The 25,657-nt window shown below is 43.6% G+C and overlaps 1 long non-coding RNA gene and 1 pseudogene across 1 annotated transcript in view; one reads left to right on the forward strand and one right to left on the reverse strand.

The window, feature by feature from the left end:
• Positions 1-25,657, reverse strand: part of LOC126484531 (uncharacterized) — a 488,984-nt gene that overhangs the window by 131,673 nt on the left and 331,654 nt on the right. The window lies entirely within an intron of this gene.
• LOC126485266 (5S ribosomal RNA) lies at positions 23,333-23,450 on the forward strand (annotated as a pseudogene).

Raw genomic sequence — 25,657 nt, forward strand, 5'->3', positions numbered from 1 at the left:
GAGCAAAGAAATTGTGTTCAGATGTCCACATATCACTGCCTAATAAACTTTCCTTTTCGTGAATATTAATATGGCGCAATCCTGTAACTGCCTCGCAAATTGTGTTACCAGCACAGAGTGTATTTATCCACGATTAAATTTAAATGTTTTACCGCGCTATAAAACGCAGAAAATTGTTCACGCAATCGGCAAAGAAAATTTGCAAAAACATAGTTTCCCTTCTCCTAGGTGTAAGTAAATATGCGAAACGCGTCTGGTTTTTTTTTTTTCTTCGCTGATATATTTTCCGAAAAGGCCATAAAGCTGGTGAAAAAGCGATAACCGCGTGATACGTCCTTTAGTACTAGCCATCGCAGTTGGCGAGTTTACGTAAAGTGAGACTCCTTAATTACTGGACGTTCCAATCGTTCGGCCAGACATCTGACGATAAATAACCATTATGAAGTCGCGTTATCCATCTTTCGCTATCGCCTCCAAAGTTTACGTTCACTTTTCGCTTTTTTTTTAATTTTTAGTTCTTTTTTTTTTTCTTCGCCAGCGATGTGGCCTTCGAGGTTGTTTTAAATATGCAGAGAGTGGCCACCGATAATTGTGAGACGTACGAGCGCCAGCTAACTAGGTGACGATAGGATGTTTATCTCTGTCAATTAAGCGGCGCAGTCGCACGCGGTCTGCCTTCTACCTGCTGTGCGCCCGGCCAGCCGGGGTGGCGCCCTTCCGAGAAGAGCTACCGGCCCACCGTCCGGCACCGGCGTAATCCGCCCAGCACGGCAGCCGCCGCGGCGTTTTTATCTTGTAGCCGCCCGATGTAAGGGATGCCCGCGCCACCGACAGGACAGCTACAAATACGACCGCGTAAGAAAGTAATTGTGCGTGTACGCGGCCACTTACATAAATCTGCAGGGAACCGGTAGGTCGGGTTCCATGTTGGCATCGGCTAATTCTACGCCGTGTCCAAATCCCGATTGCGAACCCGCTCCTTAAGCCGTCGGCACACACGGACCGTGCTGTCGAACGTTGACGTTGAGCGTGCCGAGTTCAACGCGCTGCTGAACGCTCAGGAACGATTCGACTTGTGCATACGGTACGTGGGCCCCAACGTGGTATTCGCGATGGCAACGTACTCCAGCGACAGCTGAGGGATGTTTCTAGTACGTAAATCGCACTGTTTACTCAACGGGCGCGCGTAAAATTCCCACATTAGCTCTATTAAAACACACATTTCCTCTATCGTCCACGAAAAGGAAAGTACCATGTCCAGTCAATAAGGACACAGGCTTGTAAAAGTCCCATTAAAAACAGTGCGGTACAAATTTGGGATACTTCTCCGCATAAGATAAACATTATTTCATCATTCCCACATTTTAGTAAAACCCGAAGGTCAGTCTTGCTTGCCGGCCGCGGTGGTCGAGCGATTCTAGGCGCTTCAGTCCGGAACCGCGCGACTGCTACGGTCGCAGGTTCGAATCCTGCCTCGGGCGTGGATGTGTGTGTAGTTCTAAGTTCTAGGGGACTGATGACCTCCGATGTTAAGTCCCATAGTGCTTAGAGCCATTTTTTTCAGTCTACATCTACATCTACATCTACACACATACACCGCAATCCATCATACGGTGCGTGGCGGAGGGTACCTCGTACCACAGCTAGCATCTTCTCTCCCTGTTCCACTCCCAAACAGAACGCCGGATAAATGACTGCCTATATGCCTCTGTACGAGCCCTAATCTCTCTTATCTTCTCTTTGTGGTCTTTCCGCGAAATATAAATTGGCGGCAGTAAAATTGTAATGCAGTCAGCCTCAAGTGCTGGTTTTCTAAATTTCCTCAGTAGCGATTCACGAAAAGAACGCCTCCCTTCCTCCAGAGACTCCCACCCGAGTTCCTGAAGCATTTCCGTAACACTCGCGTGATGATCAAACGTACCAGTAACAAATCTAACAGCCCTCCTCTGAATTGCTTCTATGTCCTCCCTCAATCCGACCTAATAGGGATCCCAAACGCTCGAGCAGTACTCAAGAATAGGTCGTATTAGTGTTTTATAAGCGGTCTCCTTTACCGATGAACGACATCTTCCCATAATTCTACCAATGAACCGAAGACGACTATCCGCCTTCCCCACAACTGCCATTACATGCTTGTCCACTTCATATCGCTCTGCAATGTTACGCCCAGATATTTAATCGACGTGACTGTGTCAATGGAGTATTCAAATGGAGAATTCAAACATTATGGGATTCTTTTTCTTATTCATCTGCATTCATTTACATTTATCTATATTTAGAGTTAGCTGCCATTCTTTACACCAATCACAAATCCTGACCAAGTCATGTTGTATCCCCCTACAGTCACTCAACGACGACACCTTCCCGTACACCACAACATCATCTTGATTGATCACTGTTCCTACCCAGTAGCAGAATCTTTGCCACATGTGAATTACGAAGTGTAAAAGAAAAAGGAGCAAAATATCTTTATACAAGTAGCGCAAGCTGTCCTGTAGATTAAGCCAATCGGACGAAGTCACCCCCCAAAAAAAGATGAACTTATATTTATATAACATCAACTATTATAGCATTTACTTATATTAAACTGAACCTAATAAAAACACGAATGTTAGGAAAAAATTTGGTGAATTTACGACGCGAACCACAGCCCCAACAAAGTAATCTATAGCGGATAGTGACGCCACTCACTACGCTAAAACAAAAACACACGTCTTGTACCTAATCATATTATGCTAGCTCTTGCTGACAACGTTAACCGTAGATAATTATGTTACTAATTGAAATTTAATTATAACAAATTGTACCAAGAACAATGCGTTTTGGGTGGATCTTCAGTGTGTCGCTGACTTCAAATAGCCTACTCTCATAATACGCAAGTTATAATAATTCTTTTGCCACGAAAATGATGTTTCACATTATTTTATTGGAACGAATCACACAGTTAACAACGGGTTTCCAGTCATTCTCAATTCGCTGGTGCTCAGAAACGGCATATATACATATAGGCTTGAAATGAGTGCCAATACGGCGCCTCACAACTCCGTACTGAAGGGAGACGGCGTGCGTGTGACGTAGGTGGCATTGTGCCATCTGATTGGTCAACGCTCAGACGCACGCCCAGAATATCTGACATGTCAGATATTGCTCTGCACGTTCGGAAAGACTCCCGAACGTGCTATTCCACACTATGACGTCATAAATTCGGCACGCTTAACGCTCAACGTTCGGATGCACGGTCCGTGTGCCGACAGCTTTAGGCGAATCCTATTGTTCTCGTGCTGCTTAAATAACGTCGAGTCAAACGTCACACAATACTCTACGAGCTGTGATCAAAAAGAAACGGAAATTTTTTTAATTTCTGGTCTTTACACATCCGATTTTAATTTTTTTTTTTTTTTGTCTTTCTGGCACACAAATTCCTGACGTATGTTTGCATTATCAGCTGTAGTTGAATATGTAGTTTATTAATGAGAGTAGAAAAGGTTATACCAGGTGTACAAGTATAAGACCGGAATTTGGTTGCAATAATTACACCTCTGTTGTTTGATAATGATAAACAATATTTTATTGAAAATAACCTCCCACCTCTCCCGCAGACTATGAATGCCACTTCAAAAAAAACAGATCTTCTTTTGAAGCGAACCAGTCAGCGAGCCATTTTCGTACATTTTCAGACGAACTGAAGCGTTGCTCAGCGAGAGCCTGTACCAGTGATGCAAAAAGATGATGATCAGACGGAGCCAAGTGTGGAGAATAACTATTTCCCTACTGAACTCCTCGACCGTTTCCCTGACCCGTTTTTCAGTGTGTGTTGGGGCGTTAGCATGGAGCAATATGACTTTGTGTTGCCTTTTTCCATATTCCGGTCGTTTTGACGTAATACTCGTTTGAAATCGATCATTTGCTGTTGCTAAGAATCAGTGCTAACGGCTTCACCAGGTTTTAGCAACTCATAATAATGACACCCTTCCGATACCACCAAACACTTCTTTCCAAAGCTATTTGGTCTTGCAGTGCATGCCGATTGTTTGCCTAGATTCACCCATGATTTATGACGCTTAGAATGCTCAAAAGATATCCATTTCTCATCACCTGTCGTTAATCGATGGAGAAACGACTTTCTTTTGTATCTGGCGAGCAGCATTTCACAAGTGGTTTTTCGATTTGCTTCCTGTCTTTCATTCAGTTAATGCGGAACCCCCTTTCCCATAGCTTTCAAGCGAAAAGAAACGCTATCTGCGTCTAATTCAGTTGTTTCGCGAGTTCCTGTTGAGTTTCAGCATCACCTTCATCCAATAAGGCGTGCAATTCATTGTCTTCGAACTTTTTCGGTGGTTTTCCGCCCTCGTCGTTCTTACGTCAAAATCACCACTTTTGAATCTTTTGAACCACTCGAAACACTGTGTTTTCACAAGAGTATGTTCGCCGAAAGCCTCGACCACTATTCGATGCGATTCTACAGCAGTTTTCTTCAAATGATGACAGAAAACCAATGGTGTCCTCAAATCGCAGTTCGTAGGTCCAAAACTCGACATGTTCACAGGTTTCAAACAGATACCGGTGTATGGAAGTTGGGTCACTGTGTGTTGACTTTCGTCGCCAGCCGTTACAGGAAGCAGATGGCGCTGCAGATGCGATCTCTCGGGCCCTACACTGACGGCTAGCACCATCTATAAAAAATGGCTCAAATGGCTCTGAGCACTATGGGACTTAACATCTGAGGTCATCAGTTCCCTAGAACTTAGAACTACTTAAACCTAACTAACCTAAGGATATCACAAACATCCATGCCCGAGGCAGGATTCGAAGCTGCGACCGTAGCGGTCGCGCGGTACCAGACTGAAGCGCCTACAACCGCTCGGCCACTCCGGCCTACTAGCAACATCTATAGGGAAATTCCGGTTTCATACTTCTACACCTGATACGTGTTTTCGAGTTCTCGGCGAATTTCTACATTCGAGAAAGGTGGACCAAAGAATTTTCATTAAATTTTGCTCGAAAAATGGAATAAAGAGCACCATTGCATTCGAAATGTTGATTGTGGCTTTTGGTCAATCTAGTATGAGTAAGACAAGAGCTTACTGGCGGTATAAATGTTTCAAAAAGAATCGAGAAGACGCTAAGGACGACGACCTCCCTGGACGCCGTAGCACATCAATTATTGACGACGACGTGGAAGAAGTAAAGAAAATGATTCTGGAAAATCGCCGAATCTCCATTGGTGAGATTGCTGATGATGCCAGTACATCCTCTGGATCATGTCAAGCAATTTTTCCGGGTGTTTTGGGCACGAAACGTGTAGCAACAAAGTTTGTTTCGAAATTATTGAATTTCGACCAAAAACGACATCGAATTCACATAGCTGAGGAGTTGCTGAACGAAGTCCACATAGATCCAGAACTTCTAAAGAAAGTTATAACAGGTGTATGGGTTTGACGTCGAAACTAACGTCCTGTCCTCGCAATGGAAACTGCCTGAAGAGCGAACACCGAAAAATATTCGACAAGTGGAGCCTCTTCTCACTGTTTTCTTCGATTACAGTGGGATAATGCATCATGGCTTCCTGCCTTATGGTCGTACGTCAGTAAGGAGTACTACCTGGAAGTTATGCGCCTTTTATGTGAAGCAATCCGAAGAAATTGCATCACGACAATGCTCACGCTCGCAGCTCAGTGATTTATTGGCAAATAATTAAAACGGTTATGTTGTCTTAGCCGTCGTATTCGCCGGACATGGCCCCCAGAGACTTCTTTCTACTCCGGAGACAGAAGAATACCGTGAAAGGACGTCGCTTTGCCACCACTGATAAGATAAAAACAGAGTGGTTGAAGCAGCTGAAAAACATAAAGAAAAGTGCGTTCCAGAAGTACTTCCATGATTGGAAAAAGCGTTGGTACAAATGGATTATACCTGCGGAGGATTATTTTGAAAGGGGCAAAGTTGATGTTGATCAATAAATAAAGATTCTTGAAGAAAAACTAAAATTACCGTTACTTTTTGATCACACCTTGTGTAGCGAGTAATTCTTTCATTTACATGCAAAACAAATGCCATTCCACCATACACACATCTCTCACCAACTTAAAGCATGAGAAAATAATATTAAAGAAAAAATAGCTACAAGAAATTGCTTCAGATTGATTGTATAATGGTAAGGCAGAGATTTCGAAACCGTATCGTAAACTATTCCCAGAACAGATGTTGACTCTGGCCACAATTTATTCGTTATGAACTAAAAAATGGTTCAAATGGTTCTGAGCACTATAGGACCCAACTTCTAAGGTCATCAGTCCCCTATAACTTAGAAGTACTTAAACCTAACTAACCTAAGGACATCACACACATCCATGCCCGAGGCAGGATTCGAACCTGCGACCGTAGCGGTCGCGCGGTTCCAGACTGTAGCGCCTGGAACCGCTCGGCCACCCCGGCCGGCATGAACTAAAACTGAAGAATCTGCAGAAAGGTAGGAAACTAAACAGATGGGACTTGGATAAACTGAAAGAACCAGAGGTTGTTTGGAGTTTAACATGGTGCATGAGGCAACTTTTTACTGCAGCGGGGAAAGGAATGCGACAGAAGACGAAAGGATCGCTTTGAGAGATGAAGTACTGATGGCAGCAGGAAATACTATGGAAAAATGCCAATGCCTTATGGAAATCCTTGGAAAACACAAGAGATGTTGAATTAACGAATTCAAATGACGAAAGAGGAAAACATAAAAATGCAGTAAATGCAGCAGCCGAAAGGGAATAGACACATCTAAAAAATGAGATAAACTGAAAATACTGAATAACTACGTAGGGACGCCTAGAGAACATGCATGACGAGAGGAAAGACAATTGCCACCCATAGGACAATTAGAGAGGTCTTCGGAGAGAAGAGAAGCAACTATACAGATACCAACAGTTCAGATTGCAACCAGTAATGAACAAAGGTGGACTAGCCGAAAGGTCGAAGGAGTATATAGAGGATCTATAAAAAGGAAGTGGCACTGAGTGCAATGTTATAGAAAGAGAAGAGAAAGCAGATGAAAACTAGATGGGAAATATCTTTACAGCACAGTGGTATATCAACGATCTGCTCCGTTTTGTTGCCCTTTATGGCGAACCATGCTGGGATTACATTTCACTAAGATGATGCTCGGCCACACGAGGAGAGAGTGCTTGGCCAGCAGGGTCATCGGATATCTCCCCAACTGAGAAAGTTAGGAATTTTATGGGCAGAGCCTGCCAACCTTCTGGGGATTTTGACGATCTAACACACCAGTTGGACACAATTTGGCACGATATCCCACAATAGGACATCCAACAATTCTATCAAAATGGTTCAAATGGCTCTGAGCGCTATGGGACTTAACATCTGAGGTCATCAGTCCCCTAGAACTTAGAACTACTTAAACCTAACTAACCTAAGGACATCACACATATCCATGCGCGAGGTAGGATTCGAACCTGCGAACGTAGCGGTCGCGCGGTCCCAGACTGAAGCGCCTAGAACCGCTCGGCCACTCCGGCTGGCTAACAACTCTATCAATCAATGGCAAATCAATAACTGCTCGCATGAGGGCTAGAGGTAGACAAACGTGTTATTGATTTGTTCAATTTGTGAGGTTCTTTCTTTTCTTTCTTTTGAATAAATCATCCAATTTGCACTTAGATGTAAATCAAATGTACCGATTTCCATCCCATTCAGATAACTCCTTCATGGTGCGTTTTCCCCCCCTACATTGTCTTTGAGATAGGGGAAATACCTCCAGACTTCAAGAAAAACATAATAATTCCAATTCCAAAAAGAAGAGGTGCTGACAAGTGTGAATGCTACCGAATCATGTGTTTGATAATCATAGTTGCAAAATACTGATAAGAGTTATTTACAGAAGAAGGGAAGCAACCGACCTCAGAGAAAAGCAGTTTGGGTTTCGGGAAAATCCAAGAATATGCGAAGCAACTCTGACAATACTTGTCACCTTAGAAGATAGACTGAAGTAAGATAAACCTCCGTCTGTAAAATCTATAGATTTGAAGAAAGTTTTTGACCGTTCTAAGAGAACTACATGCTTTGAAATTTTGAAGATACCAGGAATAGCATACAGGAAGTGAAAAGCTATTTACAATATTTACAGAATCAATGGTGCAATCATAAGATCGAGGGATATGAAAGGGAAATAGTAGTTGAATAGGGTATCTAAACTATCCCTAATGTTACTCAGTCTGTTCCGCGAACAAGTTGTAAGCGAAACCAAAACGAAATTAAGAAACGGATTCGAAGTTCAAGGAGAAGAGATAAAATCTTTGAGGTTTGCCTATGATGTAGTAACTCCACGAGAGACGACAAAAGATATGGAAGAGCAGGTGAATGGAATCAATAAGAATAAAATAAGGGTGAAGATATGCAGTCGAATTAAATCAGACGATGTTGAGGGTATTAGCTTTGGTAATGTGACGCTATAAGTTTTAGATGGGTTTAACTATTAGGACGCAGAATAACTGATAATGGCTGAAGTTATGGGGCTATACAGGCTGAAGGTTATTGGCTGGAGTATAGAGTTAAATGACAGTGAAACGTCAGTGATGACCAGTTCAACCAAGAAGATAACAAAAGCTAATGAAATGTGGAGCTGCCGAAGAATGCTGAAGATTAGATGGGCAAATCGAATAACACATGAAAAGGTTATATAAAATGTAATAGTCAGCCAACCACCTGCACACAACTTTTTTAGAAAACACATAACCAGGTTTCGATAGCTCTAAGACTAACTTCATCAGAATGGTAAAAGTCACCTAGAAAAATATATAAGGTACAGATAATATACATAAAATAGTTACATATGCGAAAATTCTCAGCTAAAACCAGGAAACCGTACTTACACGAAATCACGTAACAACTTTTAAATTTCAGCAACAGTGCTCTCGTCAAATGATATGTTCGTATTCCATGAGTCAAGAACAAAAGTCGTAATAAAAAAGAGGGACAGTTATCACAGAATGATAAAACGATGATTGCATGTGGCGGCACAAGTTAACTGCTGTAGAAAGCTAAGACCAGCACATACACAGCGCAAGAGGTATCAGACTAAACGCCTTATGGTCGGACATTGCCATGAGATGGACACGAGGATTAGTATTGCCATCTAGTAACAAAACGGAAAACTTATAAACATCTGCGTTAAGAGCAAAATTTCATGGCAGTATGTAAGTTTGCAAAAATAGTAATTCAGCCTTTTTACAGGTAGATTTAAATACAGTAAAAAACTGACAATGACTGTTGGATAAGGGAAACCACATTCTCGACGCTACTGTGAGGAAAATTCGACAGACAGTTGTAAACAACGGCTCTAAATCTTGAAAGAAGTTTTTATTACGCAACTGCGATTGTTCTTTAAGAATAAAACCGTCATTAAGCGAGAGGTGTTTGAAAATTTCCAAGTCTTTAAGGATACCGAATCTGAGACCTTTTTTCTCGGAGTGTACGAGACTGACATCTTGCACTTTCTTGGGGTTATGGTCTGTGATTAACAAGTGGTCGGCAAAGGATGAATTATGAATATTAGTACCCTATTCTCCTAGAAGATGTTCTCCCAATCTTACAGCTATAGCTCTCCCTGTTTGTGATATGTAATAGGCCCGTCAAGAGTCACAAACGATTTTATAAACTCCTGACATTTGTAAGTGAGACTGCGTTGTATCCAGATTGTGAATGAAGTTATTTTTTAGAGAATTATTGGTGAAAAAAGCTACTACGTAAATCATATTTGTTGTGCAGAAGACGCAGTATTCTGTAAGAGGCAGGTGCAAGACATGGTATAGAAATAAAATTTTTCTAATCATTTCGGTCATTAACGGAAACGCCCAGAGTGGTGATTCTGTTCTTCGTTTTATTATTAAAAATGTTACTTACTATGTTGGGTTCATAGCCATTATTAACTGCAATAGTTTTGATCAAATTTATTTCTGATTCAAGATTTTCATTGGATAAGGGAATAGAAATAGCTCTATGTACAGCTGAATGAAAGAACGCTTTTTATGGGATTGGGGGTGTATTGAAGTAAAAAGATCAGTGCAAGTTTCTTTACAGAAGGTATTAAAGGAAATTTTGTCGTCTATTTTTGTCAGAGTAAGGTCTAGATAGTGTAATTGCCGGTATTCGTTTTCAAGCTCGCAGGTGAAAGTAATTTTTTCGTGTTGTTCATTGAAAATTTTGAATAGGTGATCAGTGTCGTTATTCGCTCCTCTATAAATAATCAAAATATCGTCAACGTATCTAGAATATGAAATAACGCCTAAAGCAGGAGGTGAAAATTTTTTAAACAATTTTTCTTCTAGGGAATGTAGAAATGTCTGTTAGAATTCCTGCTAAATGGTTTCCCATCGCAAGACCATCAGGTTGTTGATATGATTGTCAATTGAACTCGAAACAGTTACATTTAACTACGATTTGAAGCAAATTCATGATGTCAGTAATTTGTTGGTCGGAAATGTCTTTTTTGAAGAACCGTAAATTTTTTTCTACTATGTCCAACGCTGCTTTGACTGGCACATTCGTAAAGAGCGTATGTTAGTTCCGCCACAGTTGGCCGCCTGCCCAGAGTGCGACATCTGACGTCTGTCATGAGGGGTGGCCATCCAACCCATCGATGTATGGACGTGGTTTCACCTTGGTTTCGAAATGTTGAAGGCACTCGCCACAGCACTCCTCGAACACACTACAAGTGGTGGAGTTTCCGAAATGCTCGTGCCGAGCGCCCTGGCTATCACAGCCTTCCCTCGGTCAGACTCAAATAGATTGCGCGTCCTCCAAGAACAGCACGCTCCGCACCGGGTAGCCGAGCGGTCTGGGCGTCTTGTCACGGTTCGAGCGGCTTCCCCCCGTCGGAGGTTCGAGTCCTCTCTCGGGCAAGGGTGTGTGTGTGTGTGTGTGTGTGTGTGTGTGTGTGTGTGTGTGTGTTGTCCTTAATGTAAGTTAGTGTGCAAGCTCAGGAACCGATGACCTCAGCATAAGACCTTGCCACAAATTTACAATTTTACAGCATGCTCACTGATACTACATGCACCGTGCGTGTTTGAGTAGCAGACATTTCTCGCCAGGTGACGTGCCCACCGGTACTGGACGGTAGCTCAGTGCTAGAGCGTTGCCTGGACGGGTTTATATCGATAGTAGGTTGGTGGTCATAATGTTTTGACTGATCAGTTATGCTATGGAGCTAAATAAAGCACAGTGTTCAGACAGTCAATTCTTTTATACAACTAATGATGCCCTCTAGTACTTTAAAGACTTTAAACTCCAGCACAGTACTGGAAGACGAGTTCCTCAAACAGGCAGTACACCGTATCCAACCGGTTTATAATATCTCGTCCATAAAGAAAACTGCATGCAGTCTGAAATTAAAAGGAGAAGGACCCTTACAAAAACACCACAGGTTTCCAATGAGAAAAAATAAACAGAACTTATTGTCTTGTAATAAATTAGCCGGTCGGAGCTTCGAATCCTGCCTCGGGCATGGATGTGTGTGCTGTTCTTAGGTTAGTTAGGTTTAAGTAGTTTAAGTTCTAGGGGACAGATGACCTCAGATGTTAAGTCCCATATTTCTCAGAGCCATTTTTTGTATAAAACAAGGCCTAGTTTTCGTTGTTATTAAACACTAACTCCATGTAGTTGCTGTCTCTACATTGGGTGGGAGGCCTCTGTCAAAGTAGAAAATGCTCGCTCATTGAGTCGCTCTCTTTCTCACAAAAGACAGAATACAACTTCCTTGCTCACTGAAAATCATCACTCCCGTCTTCATGCAAGTAACACTTTTAAGACGTCCACTCCTCCACCGAGGGCCCATGACTCCGGTCCCACTGTCGAAAGGGCTCGCGATCGATACATAGATTTTGGTAGCAAATGGAACTTGTAAAAGTGTCCTGAAAAACCCGACAATGGAACGAGTATTAAAGAAGAAATATTTCAGGTCAGGTAAAGATTAACACCTGTTACGCGCATTAACGAGCTCATGTGCTGTAGCAAATGCGAAAAACCCGACAATGGAACGAGTATTAAAGAAGAAATATTTCAGGTCAGGTAAAGATTAACACATGTTACGCGCATTAACGAGCTCATGTGCTGTAGCAAGTGCGCAGGGATATAAACACTATCACCTTATAGAATGAGTTAGAGGAGGACCCGAAACCCGTTGAAACACTCTGTGTTTCCGTGCTATAGCAGCTACTGCAGCCATCGTGGGACGATGTACGGCAGTCAACCGTCTTAACTCTTCCCAGATACGATCGCCGCGTCGCCAGCGATCGTTCTAGTTCGCTCATTTCCATTCGGTCAAAGCACTGGCTTGTGAATTTGCTTCGCAGAAGTAAAAACTATACATTGAATTGGATAGCCACCCTATAGTTAGTAAAACCTGATTTAGAACTGACCGAAATTTTTAGATTTCGCTACCGACGAAATGAAACAAATACATCACCATCAAACGAAAAACTCAACTGCATACTTCGACATCCTGTCATCCTTACAACACAGTGGAAACAATGCACACCGTTTCGTTATGCATAAGTGACAATTGCTCGTTCATAATGTTATCGGAAAACTGTTACAAGGTGTAAAGTGTGTAAGTAGGCTGTTTAGGTTTTTATGTTGGTAACGTCACGTAGCGCTCTGTATGAAAATCACTGGCTGTGCTGTGTGCAGTCTGTGGCTGGTTGGCATTGTTGGAATATTCGCTATTGTAGTGTTGGGCAGTTGGATGTGAACAGCGCGTAGCCTTGCGCAGTTGGAGGTGAGCCGCCAGCAGTGGTGGATGTGGAGAGAGAGATGCCAGAGTTTTGAGAACGGACGATCTGGATGGGTGTCCGCCAGAAAAAGGAAATTTGTAAATATGGAGGTCATGAATTGATATATATATATATATATATATATATATATATATATATATATATGTTGACTTTTGGTCGCTATTAAGGTATATACATTGTTTGTGCTCTATCAAAATCTTTCATTTGCTAATTATGCCTATCAGTAGTTAGTGGCTTCAGTAGTTAGAATCTTATATTTAGCTGGCAGTATTGGCGCTCGCTGTATTGCAGTTGTTCGAGCAACGAAGATTTTTGTGAAGTAAGTGATTGATGAAACGTATATGTTATTGTTAGTCTCAGCCATTCTTTTGTAGGGATTATAGAAAGTCAGATTGCATTGCGCTAAAAATATTCTGTGTCAGTTTAATGATGATCAAAATAAGTAAAGAGAGAAATGTCTGAGTACGTTCAGTTTTGCTCAGCTGTTTGAAAATCAAATAACGTAAGAGGTTTATCAGCACAGTCATTTATAATTTTTCTAAGTGGAGGTTTCAAGTGCCTTATCACTTCATATTAAGTAGAACGAAAAACCAATCCAAAGTTGCAAATTTTACTTTTTTTATTCACTCAGTGACTAATTTTGGGTCGAGACTAACTGTTGGTTGCACATTTTTGACATGGTCTTCACATCTTCGGAAATACGTCTTTTACTATTTTTGGATTATTTGAAAATGGTCTCGGCCAGAAACCAGCCACCTAGTGAATAAAAAAAGTAAAATTTGCAACTCTGAACTGGTTTTTTCGTTGTACTAAATTAACAGACGTTGTTGATACACAGCTACTCCAGCATGCTGGAAGTTTGTAAACTTCATGTAAAATTGTCCAGTTGTTCGGGATTCTACCGACAATGTGTTTTGTTCGGCTGTATCCAGAGACGCGACAGACGGAGTCATAATTATATCCTCGTACCTAAAACAAGGTAATACGTCCGGAGGAGAGTAAGACAGAAATCTACAGCGGTTGTTTCAAGTGAATGTGCTCAAGCTAGATAGATGAGCCAATGATGATCTGCAGCTAGATGACTGCGAAGCTGCTTGGACCCCGCTCCCCCTGAAAGCACTGTATTAACGACTGGTTAACCTCGTTTGGCCCACGTGCTGAGTTTTCCACGCTACGGATTCAGTGCTCACCAACACGTTCGCCACAGCGGCACTCGCTCAGCTTTACGACACGGCAACGAAACTCCTCTGTAAACGAGGTCACCCGGCTTGTCACTCGACTGGGCACGTTTAGAATCAGACGGAAGGTGTCAAAGCCTTTCTGAGTTTCTGCCTCGCTAACTGCAAGGCTGAATTTACAGCAGTTTCGTAGTTTTGACAGTAAACTTGAAACCATGTCTAGGAGCAGGTGTGAGCAAATTGTATTTTTTCAAAGTTAGTAAGAAAAAAGTCTTGTACCGTACAGTGAGTAAACTGACGACGTGGTTAAGACTTACACTAGAATATGTCGCACCATACCGATATACACTACTGGACAATAAAATTGCTACACCACGAATATGACGTGCTAAAGACGCGAAATTTAACCGACAGGAAGAAGATGTTGTGATATGCAAATGATTAGCTTTTCAGAGAATTCACACAAGGTTGGCGCCGGTGGCGACATCCACAATGTGGTGACATGAGCAAAATTTCCAACCAATTTCTCATACACAAACAGCAGTTGACCGGCGTTGCGTGGTGAAACGTTGTTGTGATGCCTCGTGTAAGGAGGAGAAATGCGTAACATCACGTTTCCGACTTTGATACAGGTCGGATTGTAGCCTGCCGCGATTGCGGTTTATCGTATCGCGACATTGCTGCTCGCGTTGGTCGAGATCCAATGACTGTTAGCAGAATATGGAATCGTTGGGCTCAAGAGGGTAATACGGAACGCCGTGCTGGATCCCAACGGCCTCGTGTCACTAGCAGTCGAGATGACAGGCATCTTATCCGCATGGCTGTAGCGGATCGTGCAGCCACGTCTCGATCCCTGAGTCAACAGATGGGCACGTTTGCAATACAACAACCACCTGCTCGAACAGTTCGACGACGTTTGGAGCAGTATGGACAATCAGCTCGGAGACCATGGCTGCGGTTACCCTTGACACTGCTTCACAGATACGAGCGCCTGCGATGGTGTACTCAACGACGACGAACCTGGGTGCACGAATGACAAAACGTCACTTTTTCGAATGAATCCAGGTTCTGTTTACAGCATCAAGATGGTCGCATCCGTGTTTACGTCATCGCGGTGAACGCACATTGGAGGCGTGTATTCGTCATCGCCATACTGGCGTATCATCCGGCGTGATGGTATAGGGTGCCATTGGTTACTTGCTTCGGTCACCTCTTGTTCACATTGACGGCACTCTGAACAGTGGACGTTTCATTTCAGATGTGCTACGACCTGTGGCTCTACCCTTTATTCGATCTCTGCCAGCACATTCTCCAGATCTCTCACCAATTGAAAACGTCTGGTCAATGGTGGCCAAGCAACTGGCTCGTCCCAATACGCCAGTGACTACTCTTGAACTGTGGTATCGTGTTGAAGCTGCATGGTCAGCTGTACCTGTACACGCCATCCAAGCTCTGTTTGACTGAATGCCCATGCGTATCAAGGCCGTTATTACGGCCAGAGGTGGTTGTTTTGGGTACTGAGTTCTCAGGATCTATGCACCCAAACTACCCAAATTGCGTGAAAATGTAATCACATGTCAGTTCTAGTATAATATACACTCCTGGAAATGGAAAAAACAACACATTGACTCCGGTGTGTCAGACCCACCATACTTGCTCCGGACACTGCGAGAGGGCTGTACAAGCAATGATCACACGCACGGCACAGCGGACACACCAGGAACCGCGGTGTTGGCCGTCGAATGGCGCTAGCTGCGCAGCATTTGTGCACCGCCGCCGTCAGTGTCAGCCAGTTTGCCGTGGCATACGGAGCTCCGTCGCAGTCTTTAACACTGGTAGCATGCCGTGACAGCGTGGACGTGAACCGTATGTGCAGTTGACGGACTTTGAGCGAGGGCGTATAGTGGGCATGCGGGAGGCCGGGTGGACGTACCGCCGAATTGCTCAACACGTGGGGCGTGAGGTCTCCACAGTACATCGATGTTGTCACCAGTGGTCGGCGGAAGGTGCACGTGCCCATCGACCTGGGACCGGACCGCAGCGACGCACGGATGCACGCCAAGACCGTAGGATCCTACGCAGTGCCGTAGGGGACCGCACCGCCACTTCCCAGCAAATTAGGGACACTGTTGCTCCTGGGGTATCGGCGAGGACCATTCGCATCCGTCTCCATGAAGCTGGGCTACGGTCCCGCACACCGTTAGGCCGTCTTCCGCTCACGCCCCAACATCGTGCAGCCCGCCTCCAGTGGTGTCGCGACAGGCGTGAATGGAGGGACGAATGGAGACGTGTCGTCTTCAGCGATGAGAGTCGCTTCTGCCTTGGTGCCAATGATGGTCGTATGCGTGTTTGGCGCCGTGCAGGTGAGCGCCACAATCAGGACTGCATACGACCGAGGCACACAGGGCCAACACCCGGCATCATGGTGTGGGGAGCGATCTCCTACACTGGCCGTCCACCACTGGTGATCGTCGAGGGGACACTGAATAGTGCACGGTACATCCAAACCGTCATCGAACCCATCGTTCTACCATTCCTAGACCGGCAAGGGAACTTGCTGTTCCAACAGGACAATGCACGTCCGCATGTATCCCGTGCCACCCAACGTGCTCTAGAAGGTGTAAGTCAACTACCCTGGCCAGCAAGATCTCCGGATTTGTCCCCCATTGAGCATGTTTGGGACTGGATGAAGCGTCGTCTCACGCGGTCTGCACGTCCAGCTCGAACGCTGGTCCAACTGAGGCGCCAGGTGGAAATGACATGGCAAGCCGTTCCACAGGACTACATCCAGCATCTCTACGATCGTCTCCATTGGAGAATAGCAGCCTGCATTGCTGCGAAAGGTGGATATACACTGTACTAGTGCCGACATTGTGCATGCTCTGTTGCCTATGTCTATGTGCCTGTGGTTCTGTCAGTGTGATCATGTGATGTATCTGGCCCCAGGAATGTGTCAATAAAGTTTCCCCTTCCTGGGACAATGAATTCACGGTGTTCTTATTTCAATTTCCAGGAGTGTATTTGTGCAATGAATACCCGTTTATCATCTGCATTTCTTCTTGGTGTAGCAATTTTAATGGCCAGTAGTGTATGTATTCAGTTACTACTCTTCCTTTGGAAACGGCTTATCTAATTTCCTTCCCCTTCTCTCCTCAGTTGGAATAAGTGCCTAATGGTCCCACAGTAGAGAAGATGTTACGCCGTAACATTCCCTACTTCTTTCCTTCTGTCCCGCATTGAATTTACGACCAATAGCTTCAAATGATTTAATGTGCGGGAGATTCTATGAGGTGCGCGAAAAATAAATGAGCATCAAAATATTCTCGTTGGAAGGTCGTACACTCCAGAATCGGTATGCAGATCAGGCAAATCGCCGTAAGCATTGAGGCAATCACCTCACCGACTCACGAGATTAGATACCTTTCTATTAAAACACCGTGTCCTGCTGCATATAGAGTCCAAAACTGCCTGTAGAGTCCGTAACTGCCTCGTGCGACAGGAATCGTTGACCCATCAAGGCCTTTCCAAAGATCCTAAGGTGTGCTAACTGCGTGAGGAGAGATGAAGGTTAAAGGACTCGAGTGTCTCCTACGTGACCTGGTGTAACTTCTGCATTACATTTGCGATACAGAGACGTGAGTTATCACGAAGGAGCGACACCTCTTGTCGTAGCAGCTTTCGTTGCGTGCAACAGCGCACGCAAGGAACGTGTTGCCTTCAACACTGAAACGCATCGGGTGCTCAGGAAAACGGCCATGGACGAGGCTGAGCTCCCAGATCGACCGGCGTTATATGTCGAATCGCGACCTGTGGGGAACTTGGCGCGCCATTCCAGGGGCCCTATTCTGTATCGTTCATACCGATCGGTGTAGTAGGTTAGTCTCGGTAGTGACGTAATTTTCGATTCTTATCAAAATATCCTTTTCAGTAAGCTTCTAAGACCTGTTACAGAGCGGTCCTCCCACCGATTTTAGGACAATTGTACCGAGACGTTTTGGATTTCGGTGTGGCCATGTCAATTGGTGAGCTGAGGTTTACGTACACCAATAGTTTGTTATTTTAAACATATTTAGCGGTTTTAGCTTTGGATTTAGTGATTGTGTTACTAAATAATCACCAGAGGACGCATCCAGTTGGAAAGTGAGTTCTTAATAGACTATTTTCCTTTGTTGGAAATATGGTTAGGTTAGGTTGTTACTGTGAATGATTACATCCAAAAAAACGTTTTCGGTCAATATTCTCTCAAAATACGTGTTATTTTTATGCAAATAAGAGTTTAAAGATCATTAAATATCAAGACATCGGCTCTGCTTACCTATATTACATGAGTATGAACTGACGTTACTAGTGAGTTTGTGTACTTTTCCCTACAAATGGTTTAGTTAGTAATTATTATTATTATTATTATTATTATTATTATGGAAAGCAATTATGTGAAGCCTGATATTATAAGTCTTCCAAACTATCACGCATTTATGACTTACACCGCACCGTTTGGCAACGAAGTCAGCCTACGTTCCTCTACAACATAATAAAAGAATTGAGCGCTATGTTTCTGTTGTTTGTCGTGGCTAAGTGGTTAGCGCACGGGCATGTCATATATGCAACGCGTTCTGAGACATTGTTATTCGTGTAAGTTAAAATTTTTCTGCGATATTCGTTATTACTTACATGTAAGTGCTCACTTCCTCAGTAATGATTTCGTGATTTCTGTGTGTTTAAAAAGCGAAACATGAAATTGCTGGAGATGATGTTGCTGTGAGTGAAACAACCGACAGTGACCTGAATATTTTTTCTTGTCAGAAATAATTCACCATTTTTTGCCGAATATGTACAGATTTCCGATTTGTGGTTAGACTGGAATCTAAGAGCACAATTTAAATTACTGGAAATGTAACTAGCAGCAGTCATTTTCATAATCTTGCTTGTCACAAGTGTTTATCTGCGATCGAATCCTCAACAACAGTAGACAGAGATGAAAGATCTCTGCCGTAATATTTTTAGACTGTAGCACCGTATAGGAAACATTTTCATTCATGAGATGCATGTTATAAACTTCGACAAACTGCAAGAGCTCTCGAAAATGCGTTTTTTAAATTTTGTTTTTAAGATCCAAATCGTTGTCGTATCGTGTAGGGAAGTGTGCTACTTAATTATTTGTATCTCTAGGGGCGAGTTATAACCACATTCTGTTTATCTTCTTATTCTTTGAAACTCTCAGAATGAATTTTTCGGGTGTTTTTATAGATGTATTAGTACAATGTGGTACTACACACTATTCCTAACTCATTTTCCGAAACGTAAAATCCAAAACACGATGTCAGTGTGAATGAGAATAAGATGACATAATGCGGCATTTACGAAACCAACAGAATACAGCCAAATACGCTATCGTTATTAGCATGCATGGAAACATGCGGTCAGTGAAACTGTAAAAATTTCTATGCATTTTAGCTGAGAATCATGGAAATGGATATACTGCACCTGATACTGTTAAGCAGGAGGCAAGAGCGATGAAGGCGGGCACGTCAGCTGGATGGAATGCGGCTTCATCCGTTATGGTAACGTAAACGGAATTTTCTGTACTTGAGAGAATAGCGCGCCTGTGTCGTCTGCTAGCCGCTTTGTGTTCGTGGCCCTGTGCGCGTTGCAGTGCGCATGCGCGGATCTGCGGCCGCTTCCTTTTGATTGGCTTGTGGGACGCGAACCGAAAACAGCCCTTCGATTCTCTACCCGAACGGTATCGCTACCGAAATGCATACTGAATAATGCATGGGCTCTAATTCGTGTACTAGACCGTTCGGTGCTCTTGAGTACCGAAACGATCGGCACAATGGCGGAAAGATACAGAACAGGCACCCAGAATGGTGGTTTTCGACACACGTCCAGCCCATACATATTCTCCATTCGCCGATGGGTATCTGCCGGTATTTGTCCTTCGGCAGCCAAGAAAAGAATACCGGTACGTTAGTCCTGATGGACGCATTTGGTAACGATGTCTCCATATTCCATGTTCCACAACTATCGCCGGCACGTCAGAAAGACACAAATGCCACATTAATCCCTTGCCTAATATTGGTGCTCATGGCACAGTCGCGCTACATTGCATATACAGCACAGCAATACCCTCAAACACGATCTTTTTGATCACATCTAACGAAATCGTCCCGAAAAACGTTTCAGGCGCCTTACGGCAGACAAGCCACGTTACATCATTCACCCCGGGTATGGGCAATAATACTTGGGGTGCATGAAATATTTTTCAGGCCGGTTTTATTTTGATTACCCTATATTTGCGTATGATTTGATTCTAAGAACTGGTGCACTCATTGTCTATGTATCACCCCACAATGGCAGCCTTTAGGAATGGAGGATATACTGCTCTGACAGGAAGAAGTTATTCTGGCAACTTTTCACTAGTTTTTTCTCTTCAGATTGTCGTTGTAGCAGCGATTCTGATACTTTTTTTTCAATAGCAAAGCTGTTAAACCTACGTAAATGCGTCGCAGGATTGAAATTAAATGCGGTGATACGTGTATTTCCCTGCAGCATGTGTAAAAGTACAGCAGAAACTTGAAAAGAGGTAGAGCTTCTGCGAAACGTGCTCCGTGCCAGAGCTATGAACTCCGCGTAGTGATGAACGAAAACATAATCGCAATGGAAGAGCTTGTGATAGAAAACAGACCCATTACTGTAATCGAAATAGCTACTACACTGAAGACCCAAAGAAACTGGTACACCTGTCTAATATCGTGTAGGGCCCTAGCAAGCACAGAGGAGTGCCGCAACACGACGTTTCATGGACTCGACTAATGTTCGTAGTAGTGCTGGAGGGAAATGACACCATGAATCCTGCAGGGCTGTCCATAAATCCATAAGGGTTGCAAGGGATCTTAGATGTGCTCAATAAAGTTCATGTTTGGGGAGTTTCGTGGTCAGCGGAAGTGTTTAAACTCAGTAGAGTGTTCCTGGAGCCACTCTGTAGCAATTCTGGACGCATTGTCCTTTGTCCTACTGGAATTGCCCAAATCCGCCGTAATGCACAATGGACATGAATGGATCCCGGTGATAGGCAAGATGATTACGTACGTTTCACCTGTCACAGGCGTATCTAGACATATGATGGGTCCCACGTCACTCCAACTGCACACGGCCCATAGCATTTCAGAACTTCTACCAGCTTGAACACTCCCCTGCTGATATGCAGGGTCCATAGATTCATGAGTTTGTCTCCATAGCTTTACACGTACAACCGCACGATACAATTTGAAACGAGATTCGTCCGACCAGGCAACATGTTTCCAGTCATCAACAGTCCAATATCGATGATGACGGGCCCAGGCGAGGCGTAAAGCGTTGTGTCGTGCAGTCATCAAAGGTACACTAGTGGGCCTTCGGCTCCGAAAGCCCATATCGATGATGTTTCGTTGAATGGTTCGCACGCTGACACTTGTTGATGGCCCAGCATTGAAATCTGCTGCAATTTGGGAAGGGCTGTCCTTCTGTTACGCTGAACGAATCTTTTCAGTAACCGTTGGTCCCGTTCTTGCAGGATTTTTTTACGGCCGCAGCAATATCGGAGATTTGATGTTTTACCGGATTCCTGATATTCACGGTATAATCGTGAAATGGTCGTACGAGAAAATCCCCGCTTCATCGCTATCTCGGAGATGCTGTGTCCGATCGTTCTTGCTCCGACTATAACACCACGTTCAAACTCACTACAATCTTGATAACCTGCTATTGTAGCAGCAGTAACCAATCCAACAACCGTGCCAGACACTTGTCTCATATAAGCGATGCCGACCGAATACGCGTGTCTAGACCTGTTTCTTTGCGCTTCATTGTGTTTTGGATATCAGTGTTGGTTTAGCACACAAGACTGTCCATGACGCTCTGGTATTCAGTAAAGTGCCCTCAAGATGGGTGCCACATCAGTCGACTGCTGAGAAAATATATCACCGCGCCGATGTTTGTTATAAATCGGTGTGTCATCTGCAGGTCGAAGATAATGGATTTATGGACAAAGTAGCCACAAGATACGAAATCTGGGTGCACTGTCACCTGCTTGAATGGAAATGAACGAGCAAGTAACAGCATTATATCTTTTCACAAATCCACAAATATTCCGTACTCTATTATCACAAGGAAAATTCATGATTAATCTCTGTTGTAAAACAGAAGGGATAGTTTTGGAGCAGGCACGGGGTTTTCAGTAACCAGTAATACACCAATCTGTTAGGAAATAAGTTTCCGGATGCAGTCAGGGGTAAACGAATTGGAATTCTAACTTCATGTGTTTTGTAGCAACACGACATTGCTCGTTCTCATTCTGAATGAATGTTTAAACGTACAAAATTACAACATATGAAATTTTAATTTCTTCAGCACCCCTCCTACACATCAGAGCTCGCCCCCAAGTGACATTTTGTGTGTTCGAAGGGTTCTAAGAACAACTGGAAGGCAAGAATTTCAGAAGCTATTGAAAGATAAAAACTGCAGTGCACGAGTGGCTGCATTCATAATGAAAATAATTCTTCTCGTGACGTACCCATATGATTCAGAAACAGTGGAATGCAACGTTGCCCATCTTAAGAACTAGGATGGGAAATTATATATCTCTAATTTTTCTGTATTACCTCAAGTGCATAACAATAAATTATTAATACTGTCAAATGAAAAACACCGTTAACATGTGCATTTTGTGTTCCCAGGCAGCCGGCCGGAGTGGCCGTGCGGTTCTAGGCGCTACAGTCTGGAACCGAGCGACCGCTACGGTCGCAGGTTCGAATCCTGCCTCGGGCATGGATGTGTGTGATGTCCTTAGGTTAGTTAGGTTTAATTAGTTCTAAGTTCTAGGCGACTGATGACCTCAGAAGTTAAGTCGCATAGTGCTCAGAACCATTTGAACCATTTTTTTTGTTCCCAGGCAAAACTCACTGTAAGACATTTGCTCTCAAAGCTTCCAGTTAACATTTTTTTTCTCTATCACTCTATCTAGAGGATTTGTTTTGCTTTTTATCCTTATTTGCAATGATTCAATATATATACTTCAAAATGTTAATTTTTCATTGTTTTTTTATCTCTGATTTCCGTATCATTTTGCGAACATCACTCTTTCAGGATTGTATGCATGTAGGTTTATAGTTACCAGCCTCACGGCCAGTTTAAGTAATTAATTGAACCAGTTAAGCAGGAACAAATTAATTATACTGTAAATTAAAGACTCACTGTTCATTTAAGACATTACATTTCTCGCTCGACGTGGGGCAAGTCTTAAAAGGATACAGAAAAGCTCTTGATTTCGATTACATTTGTGTGTTTCATTTACCGAACATTATATTCTACCATATCAAACATATGGCCAACGGCCTTTCCGCAGTGGTAACACCGGTTCCCGTCAGATCACCGAAGTTAAGCGCTGTTGGGTTGGGATAGCACTTGGATGGGTGACCATCCGGTCTGCCGAGCGCTGTTGGCAAGCGGGGTGCACTCAGCCCTTGTGAGGCAAACTGAGGAGCTACTTGATTGAGAAGTAGCGGCTCCAGTCTCGTAAACTGACATACGGCCGAGAGAGCGGTGTGCTGACCACATGCCCCTCCATATCCGCATCCAGTGACACATGTGGGCTGAGGATGACAAACGGCGGGCGGTAGGTGCCGTTGGGCCTTCATGGCCTGTTAGGGAAGATAGATATATAAAACATACCCAAATTAGGTGCTGGACTAGGTCTCAGAGATTACTACTGACATGCGCAGGGAAAAGTAGTTACAGCTAAGCAACCCAAACACACAGCTCAGACTTTTCGACTTAAAGCTCCAGCCGCCCTCTGATATTACTGTGTCATACTGTGCGTGGATGACAACTAATGTCATACTGTGATGCATAGCATTCGAGGAAAGGCGTATAGAAGCAAACTGGAATTAGTTTCTTGTGACGTGAGCTTAATTTCGTTTATAGACGTGGTTTCTGCGGTTTACCTGAGAATTGTATCAAGAAATCACACGAGCTGTGAAGAAAAAGTTTCCACGTTTCACACACCTACTAAGTATGTGATTCGTTCACAAAGTCGTGGTAACCTCCGAGGACCACCCTGGTTTGACTGTTTCCCAGTCTCTAAGAAGCTGAAAATGGAATAGTGTACGAAGTTTCGAAACAATAAAGAAAGATTTGTAATAATTTTTTTCACTGTGGGTACACCTCCGCAGTCCTGGTAAACATTGAAATCCCAGAGTCACGGTACCGCACACGCTGCAAGAGGAGCCAAAATAAAGCGCACAGCCCACTGATAAAGTGGGGCATTGCACGGAAATTCATTTTCTACATTTCACGGGAAAAAAACTGCAACAATCCATGCGGAGTTGCTCGAAGTGTACGGCTATAATACGTGATCCTGTGACAGAATTGTGAGGTGAAACATACGCTTCCGTCGTGGTGAAACAAGTCTGAATGACGAAGAACGGAGCGGTAGACCACTTCTCTCTAAACGGCTGGGGCTCCTGGTAGTCGGAGACCTGTGTATCACAATCAAAGCCATAACGAAACTAGCAGATCTCAGTCATGGGTCAGTTTTGATCTTGCACGATATTTTAACCTGAGTTTCGCGACTGCTCATCCCCATTCGGCGGTTTCTTTAGGGGCCTAATCGCTATGGACAACAATGACCCCGGGATAAAGGAGAAAAGCAAGCAGTGCATTCACTACGTTGGCAAAAGGCGGACCACAACCATTTTTTGGAGCCGCCGTGGTATGGTGCTAGCGTTATATGTTCGTAAGGGCCAAACCGACACTGGTGCATAATACGAGGGACGTTTGAAAAGTCCGTGCAAAAACAAAAACTACTTACGTGTTTGGAGTAAACCTTTTTTTATTTTTTGACATAGTATCCTTTTGGACTTATGCACTTCGCCCAACGCTGTTCTAATTTGTTGATCCCTTCCGAATAATAGCAATTGTCCAAGTCCGCAAAATAGCTAATAGTTGTTGCAATCACCTCCTCGTCTGAATACAATCTTTGTCCCGCCAGCCATTTCTTCAAATTAGGGAACAAATAGTAGTCAGAGGGAGATTTCCATTAATTTTGCGACCACAACTGCTGAGGTGTGTGCTGGTGCATTGTCATAATGGAAATGGACTTTTTTGCGGTCCAATCGCCGGCGTTTTCTTGCAACTCGGATTTGAAACGGTCCAATAACGATAAATAATACGCTCCTGCAACAGTTTTACCCTTTTCCAGATAGTCGATGGGGATTATCCCTTGCGAATCCCAAAATACAGTCACCATAACCTTTCCGGCCGAAGGAATGGTCTTCGCTTTTTTTGGTGCAGATTTTCCCTTGGTAACCCATTGTTTAGATCGTTGTTTGGTCTCAGGAGTATTGTAATGTATCCATGTTTCATCCACAACGACGAAACGACGCTTTAAGTTCTGCGGATTCTTCCTGAACAGCTGCAAACTATCCTTGCAACACTTCACACGATTCCGTTTTTGGTCAAGCGTGAGCAATCGGGAACCCATCTTGCGAATAGCTTTCTCATATCCAAATGTTTATGCAAAATATTATGCGCCCGTTCATTCGAGATGCCCTCAGCACTAGCAATCTCATGCACCTTAACTCTTCTGTCATCCATCACCATATCATGGGTTTTATCAATGATTTCTGGAGTCGTAACCTTCACAGGGCGTCC

Source organism: Schistocerca serialis, chromosome 6 (genome assembly GCF_023864345.2).
Source record: "Schistocerca serialis cubense isolate TAMUIC-IGC-003099 chromosome 6, iqSchSeri2.2, whole genome shotgun sequence".
In the NCBI taxonomy this organism is placed as follows: Eukaryota; Metazoa; Arthropoda; class Insecta; order Orthoptera; family Acrididae; genus Schistocerca; species Schistocerca serialis.